Here is a 13,156-nt window from a genome sequence, read left to right as displayed (position 1 = left end):
CATATACCCATATTCCATCAGAGCAATTCTTGACAATAGAGTGCTCTAGAGGTGGTCACGCTCAGTGAAATATACTCGTACATATCATCCATATGTCATATCCGTGTCACCACACATCTTAGTTAAGAGGACAACCAACTAATATAGCATACAATGACCTATACTCGATACAATTATCATTTTTGTGATAATTGTATCATTTGATCTCGAGCAGGATTTAAGAACCATATGACAAATCCTCCTTTATCATTTTGGTAGTAGTTCTAAGAACTTCATCATAATATATAAGTTCTATTTTGAAAGATGTATTCCTTATGATGAATCTGTCAGATAATATTTATTATTTTATAATTCATATACATATATAAAATATGATCATCTACAACCTATATGATTGGCTTTAGGATACATTTTCCAACAAATTAGACCCATATGACTCAAATCAAAAATCTTAAATACAATCCTATTACATAACCTAATTAATGATTTTTTTTTGACCAAAATCTTCATACACAAACATAAATTTTAGGTTCTAAAATTATATTTCAGATCTAAATTTTTTACATAAAAATAAATTTTAAAATATAAAAATAATTTTTAGATTTTAACATATAAATATATATCATATATATGTATATAAAATCAGATCTAAATAAAATTTCAGATCTAAGCATGATTTCATATATCTCATATACTAATCATGGATCAGATTAAAAATAAATTTATGATATAAATATATAATCATATATCATATATATGAATCAAAATTCAGATTATATAAAAATTTTAGATTTGATGCATGCATCTATGTATCACATGAACATGAACTAAAACTCTTTTTAGATCAAAATATAAATCTATGCATGTAATTACATATCAACAATATGTTCTAAAATTAAACCCAAAATTAAATTTTAGATTAAAAAATCTATCTATACATCTCATGTATCAAAGAAAATCTAATTTTAAAACTTTTTAAAAAATATATGTATATCAAAATTTAGCATATGAAAACTCATGGCTTTGATACCACTGTTGGGATTCGAGGTTTGGTGCATGCATATGTATTTTAAAATTTTATTTTTTAAATATCATAGTAAAAAATAAGATTAAAATATTTTTAATCTAAAATATACATGCATAAAAATATAAAACCATATGGATCTATCTCATATGCTGAAATTCAGATTGTGATCAAATCACATACTTGTTTCGCAATCTTTTTCTTCAAATCTGGATCTAAAAGAAAAGAGATTCTCTATTAGTTACACAAGTGTCTAACCTCTATGAGTATTCACTCAGGATCAGTCTGGAACAGTCCTCTTCAATCTGAATTTTCTTCTCCAAAAATTCAGCCTGTTGAATCTGAATGAAGCTTGTATCGCGATCAGCGCTTGATCTCTTTTCTTGATCTTCTTCTTCTCCTCTTCTCTAAAGCTTTTTTATTTGTAATGTACTGCTATTAGATGCTAGAAACTAGCAAGAAAGAGGCACCCAACCATGGGGCTCCTTGGGACTCGCATCCCAAGAGAAAGGTGGTGTGGGACGCCCAAGGGAAGAAAAAGGGAGAGGAAGAGAGGGTGTGAGACTTTTCTTTTGGTATGTGGAGTTGCTAGTTTGGATGCTCTAAAAATCTTAGGGGAGGTTCCTTTAAATAGGCACAAGGATTGAATCCTATTCAATCACATAATACAAGTCCTACTTGCATTGGGTTTCTTATTAACTTAAGTTATCCAACTTACTTTAGGAGACCCTTTAGGTGCTAACAATTAGAGTCCTTGCACCCATAATTTGACACCCCAGATATACCCAAGAGATGCCCCATAAGAGAACTAAAAGCCCTCTAATCAATGGACACACCCAACTTAATTAAATCAAGGTGGTGCCCAAGAATAACTATCAAAAAAATTAATTAGGGACTTGCATCCTTAATTTATATGATCCATAACCATAGACACCCAACAATTGGAGTCCCATAAATTTTATTTATATAGGTTATTAGCAGGTAATTAAGTTAAAATTATCTTATTAAATAAGTAATCCAAATGAAAAGAGAAATTGGGTCCAACCATGTGCTAGCAAAGTTATCATGAACCCAATAGATTTCTCTAAACCTAATTGATACTTCATAAGCTCAATTACTTATTTCAGGCCCAAATCCTTTGTTGTATAACCCCATAGGTTCAATTCTATCTAGTAGTGAGACATACAATGATCTTTATCAAAGTATTATTGAAACTCTTTTTAATGGGTCGGAACAATTTTACTTTAACTCAGTAAGGATTGTCGATCTGGAACAATCCTAGTAAGCTCTCACAATCCATCAGTAACATCTAGCAGTATGTAGTGGTAACCCAGTAGAACTAAAATAAATCTTTAGGTATAGTTAACATATGATTCAGTCCCTCTATCATGAGTCTCGACTAGATAGCAGGTCATGAATAAATTATCAAACCTCAACATCAGTCATATGATAGATTTGTTCAGCTCAAGTCCAGTTGTGACTTCTATAAATTTTTTTTTCATCAATCATACTGCTATGGCCACAGACTCATGGATTGAGCTCTTCAAATCTCATAGGACTATTCCTCTTTATCAAGGTCGATAGATCCTATCTTGATGTGCACCCCACTCCTACAGTGGATCAACTGTCACCAATATCCACTACAAGGGCTCATTGAGACCCATGTTTATATGCCAGTCAAACTCTAGCAGTCTCACTATGAGTAGCAGTACCATCTCAAGTCGAAGGATCAGTCATATAACTACAGCAGTACCATCTCTCGTATGGTCATGCTCAGTACTAGTTATTTTCTAACAACTATTCGCACTTGTCATCTTATATCTCTACATAGTAGATTAGAGACTCATCTATTTCAAAGGAAGTGATTTGTACGTCAGTCTATCTAGATCAATCACTGTCCTCATGATGAACCTATGATCGAGAGTATTTAGAAATTAAATACATGTCTCTAATTCTCAATACCTTAAGAATATGTATTGAAACTAATTTCATGGACGATTCAAGGATACATCACACTTGAATGAAAAAAAAAATTATCCTTTTATTGATCATATCAATATATTAAGTATAAAATTATGCCCTAAAATTATTACAATATGTCAGTCATATTAGCTTTTAGGACATACATCTAACAGAAACTACCTACTATATTCTGAATAAGGTTTCGAACAAATCTGTCGATAAGACTCCATACGAGATATGGACAGGGTGTAGATCAATGCTCTCACACCTTCGAATTTTAGAGTGTCTAGCTTATATCAAGCATTTAAAGATAGATAAACTTGGATCAAAGTCTGATAAATACTTATTCATAGGATATCCAAAGAAAACTAAAAGGTATTACTTCTACCTTGCTGAAGAACAAAAGATATTCGTAAGCAACAGGACAATCTTTTTGAAAAAGGAGTTCTTTAGAGAAGGAGTTAATGTCAACAAAATTAAATTTGATAAAATTCATGAGGTAGAAGAACCAACACATACAGAATCAGATTTGATTGGAAAGTCAAATTTGGAGCCTGTAGATGAAGGAAAAATCACCTTTTTCTTTTGTAGGATCTTTCAGATTTCATCAAATCTGGGGTGAAATAATTTAAAAATTTTATCCTATGCTATTTCAGATCTAATGTCTGTTAGATTTAATTTTATTATCTGATATTTAAAATCTAAAATTAAATCTAAAAGTATGAGAAGTATAGACATACCTTAAGGGTAATCTGATTACCCTGTAGATGAACTCAGCACAGCCCGAGGTTCTGATGTAGCCACACAAGCACCTGGCCTCTACCAGTATCCACTCAGGCAGAACATGGAACATCTTCTCCTCATGAATCTATGCTCCAAAATTAGATCTCTATTTAATTTGAAAGTACTTCAGAACTCCTTTTGAAGTTGGAGCAGCAGTCTGTCGAAGATGTCCTGCAGCCTTCCTGTTCCAGGCATCACCACGCTTTTTCCTTGCACCAGATGAATGTCCAACTCTTTGGATGTGAAGAGGGGAGATAAGAGAGTAGGGAAGACATGGAGAAGAAGAGAGGGGGCAGCAGCTATTGGGTTTGGTGCATAAAACAACTTCAGCCTTAAACCCTAGGCGCAGAAGGGTTTATATAGACCCTGTATGCTGCATAGTGCCACATCATTCAACCAATAAAAAAATTCCAATAAATTTTGAAAAAATTTTGATTGGTTGCTTGATATCATATGATCACATTAGATAAGAACCCAAGCCTCTATCTCAAAGTTGGCACCAACACTGGATAAGGACAAAGAGAGGTTGGCGCCAAAGAGTCCAATCTTATCAAGACTCTCCAACCTTATCCACTTGGGACGCCCACTTAATCCAATTGGGCTCGCACCATAATCTGATTATGGCATCCAATTTGATGTGGTTTGGCTCCACAAAAATCCTTCAATAAGCTCTTGTCAAGTGGCCTTCAATTTACAACCCATATGTCAACTTTTGACAAATGTCCTAAAATGAAATTGGTAGATGACAGAAATTAGTAGGTACTTATCTTAAATTTATCTCATGAATTAAGATAAACCTTTTTTGAGCTTGACAAGCTTCATTTAGACTGAGAGAAATCTTTTCAAGGTTCTCTAGATGAGTCAAATTATATTTAACTCAGTAGAGATAGAAAAGATTACACAAGGAGAAAGTTAGGCTCAATCGTGTGCTAGCACGATTTTCTTAAACCTAATTGGATCTTATCTAAATCAATTAGGTTAGCCCAATTGATGACATCCAAACCCTAACTCTTATTTGTGTGACCCAGTTAGGTTCAATTTTGTATGGTAATGAGACATGTCGTGATCTCATCATCGACATCATCGAAACTCCTTTCGATGGACCAGAACTCTTCTGATTCAGACAATTAGAATGATCGATCATTAAGATCATTCTAATTGCTCTTAAAATCTATCAGTGACACCTAGCAGTATATAGTGGCAATCCATCAGAACTGAAGATGAACCTCTCGGTGTAGCTACCTGTGTGATTGAGTTCCTCTATCATGAGTCCCGACTGAATTAGGGTTAAGGTGAACTCGTTAAACCCAACATCAGTCATATGAATCAATCGATCGATCTGAGTCCGATGTGAAACCCTTATGGAAAACTCTTTTTTCATCATTTCACTCTACCATGGCCATGGGCTTAAGGACTCGATCTTTCGATCATCGTAGGACTACTCCTCTCATCTACTGAGGTTGATAGATCCCATCTTGGTGCGACCTAGTTCCTACAATGAATATGCTACAGCCAACATACACCTCAGGATTTCAAATGACTAGAAGATCGAGTTATGGTGTAGTCAAACTATAACACACTCAAAGTGAACTATCGATGCACCTCAAGTCAAAGAACTAGACACACAACTGCAGCATCGAGCTAGTCATCGATGAGAAGGTAGACTTCCTTATGACTGCTCGATATGGTCACGCTCAGTACTCTCATTCTCAATGAATACCTGTACTCTCACTCTGGTGTCTCCACACTGTAGACTCAAGACACATCTACCCTAAGAAAGTGACGTACACCAACCTTCCAGATCGATCACCATCCTCGTGATGATCCTATGGTCAGGAGCTATTTATGAGTTAGTTATGTAAATTCATGCCTTAAATTTTCAACTCTTGAAAATATGAATTGACATTCCTACTAACTCAAAGAATGTATCACAGACATAATGTACACAATGTGATAGAAGAATAACCCATTTATTGATTTATAATCAAAATTATAAATTTGCCCTTAGATTTGTACAGGAATGTGTCAGCCAATCTAGCATCTAGGACACACATCTAACAGTAGAGGCACCATTAAGAAGATCCAATAGAGTACCACATCAACCAGACAGATACTATAATTTTTTGATTCAAAATGGTGATCCTATCGAACTTGATGAGAATGATGAGGATTTGATCACCTATATGGAAGCCATGTAAAGGTTCGACTCCCAAATGTGGCTTGAGGCCATAAAATCTAAGATAGAATCTATGGAGATTAATGATATATGGACATTAGTTGATCCGCTCAAAAAGAATAAAATTCATAGGGTGCAAGTGGATTTTCAAAAAAAAAAAAGGAGCAAACGGGAAGATAGAGACCTACAAAGTCCATCTAGTTGCCAAGGATTACTGTCAACATTATGGTATTGACTATGATGAGATATTTTCACCTGTGGCAATACTCAAGTCTATCTGGATTATGCTTGCAATAGCAGCATACTTGGATTATGAGATCTGACAAATGCATGTCAAAACCACTTTCTTAAATGAGAAGCTGAAAGAAATGGTGTATATAATATAACCTGAAGGGTTCACATCCACAGATGAATCTAAGGTGCGCAAACTTAAAAGGTCCATCTATGGACTGAAGCAGATATCTAGGAGTTAGAACATATATTTTGATAAGATGATTAAAATGTATGACTTCATTAGGAATGGAGAAGATCTTTGTATCTACAAATAGGCTAACGATTCTATAGTCATCTTCCTTATACTGTATGTAGATGATATACTGTTAATAGGAAATGACATCTCAGTATTGCAGAGTGTGAAGTTGTGGCTCTTATCATAGTTCTCCATGAAGGATTTGGAAGAAGCATCCTACATCCTAGAGATGAAGATCTATAGAGATAGATCTAGAAGGTTACTTGGATTGTTCCAATCCACGTACATCGATACTATGTTAAAATGGTTCAACATGAAGAATTTTAAGAAAGACTATCTTTCGATAGGCCATGAGATTACTCTCTCCAAGAAGGATTGTCTGACAATCCCTCAGGAGAGAGTATGAGTAGAATCCCATATGCTTCGATAGTAGAGTCTATCATGTATGCCATGACGTGTATGAGATCAGATGTGGCCTATTCACTAAGGATAGTGAGTAGATATCAGTCTGATTCGGATGAAAATTATTGGAAGGATGTAAAGATAATTTTTAAATATTTGAGAAATACTAAAGACCAATGGCTTATCTGTAGGGACACTGACTTGAAACTTATGGGATATCTTGATTTTAATTTTCAGTCAGACTATGATGATAGAAGAAGCATGTTGGGCTACGTATTTATCTTAAATGGAGGAGTGATTTGCTAGAAGAGTTTCAACCAACATACTGTGGTCAATTTTGTATGTGAAGCAGAATACATTGCTACATCCGATGCTGCAAAAAAGGCAGTATGGTTGTGAAAGTTCATCATCGAGCTTGGAGTTACATCCTCTGTTGATGGTCCTGTTCTGCTGCATTACGATAGCACTGAGCTATAGCTCAAGCAAAAGAATTAAAGTCACACCAATGTACCAAGCACATTCTGTGCCGCTATCATCTTATCATGAGATTGTGGATTGAGATGACGTCGAGCTTTAGAAGTTCGATGAAAAGGAGAATATAGCCGACCCCTTCACTAAAGCTCTCGAGATTAAAGAGTTCGATGATCATAAGTGGAAGATGGGTATAAGATACTGCCCCGATTGGCTTTAGTTCAAGTGAAAGTTGTTAGAAAATATATCCTAAAGTCAATTGTTTGGATGATTATGCTCATTTTATAATATGTATATGAATTATTAATCAATGAATAAATATTATTTTGACATCATTCATCACAAAGTTACATCTTTTTTGCTAGAACTATTGTGTTGTGATGAAGTCTTTAGAACTATCAAGTAATCAATCAAGGAGAATTTATCATATAGTTCTTAAACATATTCATGACCAAATGATACGTCATTAAAAGATGATGATGTTTATCGAGTGAAGGTCATTGTGTGCCATATGGGTTGATTGTTCTCTTAACCAAAGAGTATGGAGATACTGGTATGGCATATAGGTGAGATGTAGGAGTACATCGTCACTAAATAAGTGACCTGCTGAGCATTCTGCTATCAAGAGCAGCTTGTGAAGCATATGGACATAAGTATCTCTCAGACCTGAGATTACCATAATGACTTGCAAGCAACTTACTGTGCTTTGGTGCTGACTATCTGTATTTTTAATATAGTGACGGAAGACTACTGGGTACAGTCAAGTACTTGCGAAGTCTGTGTATGGATTAAGATGGAATTGACCCCTTCGTATTATAGGAGCTGATGCATCACTATATTTCAATTTAGTAAAATCTTGATCAGAATAATCTATGTGATAGATTTGGAAGGTTGGAATATAATGTGGATGATCCTTCAGGGTTGACAGTTTAATCCTAGACCATCCTAGAGCTTTCAAAGTCAAAGAGATGAATTATGCGGTAACCATTTTCATACATTCTTGAATATTGCTTTTCGATAATTCGACCTATCTGGATGTCGGGAGCCATTGCTAGATGGTAACTTTGATTAATATAGGAAATAGTTTCTGTGCTATCGGCTCAGTATTCGAACCTATAGAGTCATGCACAAAGTCAAACGATATAGGAAAAAATTGACCTAAATCTATAATTTTAATTTGAAAGTATGTGACTTGAATAAATAAATAGATTAACTTGATTGAGAATTAAGTTATGGATCATACGAGATTAAACAATTGACTATGTCTAGCTAGCACTAGACATGAGGTTCAAGTTCAATTTCGAAGATGAACGAGATTTGATATTTGATTCAAGGAGTCTATGAGAAATTAAATTTAAGTGTTAATTAATTTTAGATTAGAACTAATTTAATTAGATTTAATTGGGTTCATAAATCTAAGTTAGACTTAGTCCTAAATCTTAAATAGTTTGGGATTGACAGTCTATTCGAAATTATTTCTAATCAGGTTCGAATTGGATTCAAATTGACTTATATTTGGATGAGATCCTTAGAGTCCACTTTTACTAAGACTCTCTCTCCTTCATAGCCGACCAACATCAAGTGGGGTGTTGGTTATTGCCGCCTCACATTGGGTGTGAGTGTGGGTGATTGTGGGTGCCAATTCTTTCTCCCTTAGGACTCCTTTGATAAGATATGAACTTATTTAAAGCATGTTTGAATTAGGAATCCTAGTCTTATGGGTCATAAAAAATCATCTATAAATAGGAGAGACCTCTAACTATCATCGAATAACAATTGGATTGTGTGCTAAGGAGAGAAAAAGAGAAAGAAAGACATGTGCAGATGTGTGGGCGTTCCCCCTTGGCATGCTTCCTTTGGGTGTCCTCATCCTCCTTGGTGTGGAGCTTGTTTGGACATCCCTCTTATTAGTGTGAGGCATCACACCTGAGTCTCTCTTTCCTCCCTTTGATGCCTTATAAAGGTGCTTCAATCTGAGGCTTCATCCTGCTTTCCTACGAAGTTTGGCATGCATGCGAAGTAGAGGGTTTATGGATTCAGACCTATGTGAGGCTTTGGATTCAAAATCTTTGAAATTTGATCTCTATTCTACTGCATATCAGCTAAAGATCTAATTTTTAATTAAGTTATTTGTAAAAAAATATTAGATGCATCCTGGCCATTCATTATATTTTTGATCAAAATAGATTTTCTTTCTCTTCAGATGTTGCAAGGTTGATCTTTGAAGCTTGAACTTTTCTTCTTTGATGCTTGAGAGGATGCTTGAGATGTTGGAGAAATCTGCTCTTGAAAGCCTACTAAAATCTGCGCTTGAATCTCTCTCTTTTTTTTGGATATTCAATGAATTTCTCAAACTCGAATGATTTTTTCTTTCAATCCTCTTTCTTTATTTTTTCTTTGATTCTTCACCTTTAAATAGGATTGACAGAGGCTAGAGGAAGTGTCCTAGCCATTGGAGGAGCTAAAGTAGCCATTGTGAGATAATGAGGATAAAAAGCTGCAAAATAGAAAACTAGACATTACAGGTCACTAAGCCGTCTAAGTTTTTCACTGGGTCGACTAAGTATTAGGTCAGCTTAGTTTTTTTCAGTATTTCACTAGGTCGACAAAGTATTGAGCTAGCTCAATTTTTCACTAGGTCAGCTAAGTCTGAGGTTCTAAAATTTCAACTTTCTATGTTCTATATCCACTTAGACTAGGTCAGCTCAGTTTTCTACTGGGTCGACTTAGTTTGTGTGCCAAGCATACCAACACGTCGAAATCAACTCAAAGTCTTCCAAAGTTGAGTCAAAACCTTCCAATATTATTTTTTCTTCATATTGAGCAATCCAAACTTATAAAACCTTATTTTTTGAAGGCTTTGGTTTGCCATCTTGAGGAGATCTTTTTCATGGATGAATTTTTCAATTTAAGCACCTGAAAACTTCTATAATCATTTTTGAAATACATGATTAGTATCATCTATACTCAATATTTTGGAATCATCAAAATCAATCTTAAGGTCAACACATGATACTGTAGCTAAAGCATTTGAAAGATGTGATTTCAAATTCCTATAGGTAAACTACTTTCAGGTAAACATAATGAATATAAGTGTAACATATCTTTAGAGGTGGTAAGATCCGAGCATCAACTGTAGTAAGCTGATTTCTAATCCTGATTTCAAACTCTTTTACATACTTATCATAAGGAAATCTGCAATATTTGGACTCAAGATGCACACTTGAAAGGTAGAATCAAGTCAAGAAGCAAGAAAGATTCAAACCTTTAGGATATTATGCTCTCTATCTTGGGGACATTCACATGTAAAGGTCAATATTTCAGTTACTTGTTGCTCATTCAGTTGAGCTCATTATCACAGCCATTACAGCAGGTAAGTTAAGCAGTATTAATAATTTTTTTACTTACTTTAAATTTTTATATTTAGAAACTTCACATAGTTAGGCTTGATTCAGAGAAAGAGGATCTAGGGGTCAAAAGTCAATCTTTCTATTTGATGGATGGGATGGAGGTATAGATACATCCGTATCATTGAATGAGATATATAGAAATAATCCATTTAAGAATCAAAGGAGTATATTGAAATATATTCCTCCATGACGATTTAGACTTGAGGTGGAAGGGAAAGAAGAAGAAGAAGATGAAGAAGAGAAAGAAGAGGAAGAATCTGATGAAGAATCTAAAGGGTACCAAACATCTGAAGAGGTTGATGAGTAGTGCTCCTCGCTTGCAATGAACTTTCCTATCTCTGACTCATTTAAATACTTATCTTGTATTGTCACTCATCTGAAGGATATCAAACATCCAAAAGATACCAAGCTAGACCAGCCAATTGATATTGATCATCCATCAGAGAGATCAGACTTTACATAATACCAAGCACCAAAAATAGCTAGATGTGCATAATATGCTGGGGGAACTGCCCAAGAAAAGATGTTATGTAAGATTGTTAGTTAGCATCTGTGGTGTTGGGTATAAAATAACCCCAGCCGAAGTTCGTAAGAGGCCAACCCTCCCATGACTCTTCCGGCTTCCGACCTTGTGCGGCATCTTTCTGAACTCCCCCTACCATCCGAGCTTCCACAGTACCATCCGGACTCCTCCAGCAGTCGACCTTCCACAGTGTCCTCCAAATTCCTCCAACAGATGAACTCCTATCGTACCCTCCGAACTTCTCTAATAATGAACTCCTTCAGTCATCTATCGGACTGCTCCAAACGCTCTCTGGGCTTTACTATCAGTCGATTTTCTACAGTGATCGACTACTCTCCGAATCTCTTCCAGACTTCCTCCTGTCACGATCGACTTTACTCCAAGCTTCTTCCAGACTTCGTCAATGTCCAGGCTTCTCCAGCAGCAGGACTTCTACAGTAACCAGACTCCATCCAAGTTTCTACAGTGGTCGACCGCCTTTCGAATTTCATCTGAGCTTCTACAGTAAGTGAATTCCATCCGAACTTCTATTGCAAGTGGACTTCAGCCGAGCTTCTACAATAAGCGGTCTCCATCCAGGCCTCCACGGCAAGCGGTCTCTATCCGGGCCTCCATGGCAAGGGGTCTCCATCCGAGCTTCTACAATAAGCGATCTCCATCCGGGCTTCCACGGCAATCGGTCTCCATCGAAGCTTCTATAGTAAGCGGCATCCTTCCAGACTCCTACAAGAATCGGACTCCATCCAAACTTCTACAGCAGATGGATTTCAGACGAACTTCTACAACGGACGGGCTCCAGCAGTTGGATTTCTACACTGACCGACTGTCTCCGGTGTCTTCCGTACCTCTCCAGCCATCAACCTTCAACAACGCCAATCGAACTTCAATAGTGCCAACCGGACCTCTCAAGCGGACAGCCTTCAGACAAGCTCCTACATCAGACAAATTCCAAACAGACTTCTCTAGCAATCAGACTCTAGCTGGATTTTTCCAATAGAAAATTTATGTCCGGGCTTCTACAGTAGATAACTTCCGTCTGCAGCATCAATGCCTAAGGCACCCAACAACAGTTAACCCGTCAGCAACCTCAAAAACATCCGAGCTTCTCTTAGATTGCTGAGACAGAGAGCTATTCAGCTCCACCAGACATCCCAGCTGAGCTTCAGCCATCCAGTCTGAACTCCCTGGCAAGTCACGACAACGGACACCACTCTGCTCTCTGTAACAAACTCCACGTGGCCCCACCACTCTCCAGCAAATTGCGATAATGGATACCATTACTCTCCGTAACAAACTCTACGTGACCCCGAACGGCCCACTACCAGGCAGTTACGGACGTCGCTGTCAATCGATTACGCTCTCCTGTCTATAAAAGAGACCACCCCAGATATGTTCTCTCCTCTAAGCTCTAAGCACTATCTCAAAACTCTGCTAAAATCTCATTCGAGTGCTTCATTTCTGTTGAAGCAGAGTACTGACTTGAGCGTCGGAGGGTCTTGTCGGAGCACCCTCAACTTCGGTTTAGACTTTCCTGGCAGATCCCGATGGCGGCCGTGATCCTCTCGACTCTGGCTTCTCCAGCATCGACAGACCCAGCGGCGGCTGTGATCTCCTCGACTCCAGCTTCTCCGACATCAGTGAAATTCTGCACCAACAGAATTGGCGCTAGAGGAAGGGCCCTTGTGTCTTCGTAGGACCCTTGTTCTCAAAGGAGTACTCAACGGGACTGTCTCCGACCATCTTCTTCGACATCTTCTTCTTCTTCTCTGACCAGATCCCAACCTGATACCTCCCTGAAAGGCATCCACCAGGCGATCTACGACCTCCATGGCCAGACCTCAGCAAGATTTGCTAGCTCTGACCTCGTCTCCAGTTTTTCAGGCTCCTCCTCCTCCGACAACGGTAGTCGGCATGGAGCAGTTCGACCTGCTGGTTC

The sequence above is a fragment of the Elaeis guineensis genome, chromosome 15, assembly GCF_000442705.2.
Source record: "Elaeis guineensis isolate ETL-2024a chromosome 15, EG11, whole genome shotgun sequence".
NCBI lineage: Eukaryota > Viridiplantae > Streptophyta > Magnoliopsida > Arecales > Arecaceae > Elaeis > Elaeis guineensis.
This window is presented reverse-complemented; position numbering follows the sequence as displayed.